Here is a 1553-nt window from a genome sequence, read left to right as displayed (position 1 = left end):
AGTCATCATTCGTCGAGTCAGTTGGCTCGTCCAGCTCTCATTACGCGACGCTACTTCAGCACGCACACGGCGAGACTAGACAAGACGATTGGCATAGATAGATGCTCCATAAATTCTTTTTCAATTTCAATCAACTAGTACCGGTTTCGCATATCTTAAACTTAAAACCTGATATTTAAGCATTTTACAATCGAAATTGTAACAGGGTACGAAGTGAGCGCACACATTACGTTTTTGAGCAAAACTTAGACGTACTATTATTGCATCTGGGACGATTATATGAACAAAATGTGTTTCGTGTTGATAGAAAATATTTTCGTAGTAGTTATGCCAGCGACAAGTGTCATTCATTACCTTCCACAAAGCATTCACTCGTGAGCGCTTACTCTCGGAGTTTGCGCTTGTTGATCTCCAGAGGTTGGGTCTTCTGGTCGTGCATAGGATATTGGACGCGGTGTTTCTCAAGATACTATTACTTACGAAATTCTACGATTAGAAAAAAATATCTTGATTAAAGTAAGATGCTTATTCTTCTTTCAGAGTAGCACTCGGGAGGCATCAGTTGCTGTACGCCAACGCTCGGTGTACTCCAAATATCGTCTATTTCGACGTCTGCGACTGATGGCTATACGACATTTACAGTCTATCGACATACACAACAGGCTCCAAACCGGAAGAGATTTGAGCATCACCTCCCGGGCCGTTTGTGACGAAAGGTTGTTGGAATGTGCTGATCGCTTTGCTATATTACTTGAAGAAAGCCGCGCAATTCTGCTATTTCGCCACGAAAGCATAAAGTTTCCATTTGATTTGCATTCGCATCTTGCACGTCTAACCACTTGGTTTTGAACGTTGAATATCGTCACTGTCATCTATACAATTGATGATCACTTCTGGCTTAGCGCATGCGTGCCGTAAATGCCGCCTACTTCACGCTCATTCAGCCTCACAGACCAGGTCACTTTGACCTTGTCATTCTCCAGGCTAACTTAGCGGAAATCTTTGACATATTATGCAAAGCAGAGAATCATATCATCATAGCTCTTGGTTTCGAGCTTCGTTTTCTTTCCATATTCAACACGGGCGTATCTCTACAAAACGCGTAAGTTATCTATCGGAAGCTTCATAATGAAATTCAACTCATATGGCGTAATTTCGTATTTGTTGAGCGATAATCAAGTAAACTGCTTTGTAGTTATCATCTACAATCTGTGGCATAATGCCGTGTTTGACAAGTATTGTTGAGATTATTAAGAAGGTATCGTTTGATACACACGAGAGAGACACAATAAGTTTTCATATGCGTCTGACGGAGGGCATTGATGATCTAAGATTATACACGACAGTTTAAAAATGCTGAAGCCATCACAATGAAAATTGCGTCAATAATGACACCAGCACCCAAGGGATAATAGACGGAAATTGGCTACAAATTAAGACTTGCCTATTATAAGACTTGCCTTTCGAATGACTTGCCTTGAGCCTCAGCCAATTCAAGATCGCTTTGTAAGTGACATTCACCCGGCAAGCTTTTTCATAATTTGAGAATGGCC

The sequence above is a fragment of the Plasmopara halstedii genome (genome assembly GCF_900000015.1).
Source record: "Plasmopara halstedii genome assembly, contig: Scaffold_614, whole genome shotgun sequence".
NCBI classification, from domain to species: domain Eukaryota; phylum Oomycota; class Peronosporomycetes; order Peronosporales; family Peronosporaceae; genus Plasmopara; species Plasmopara halstedii.
This window is presented reverse-complemented; position numbering follows the sequence as displayed.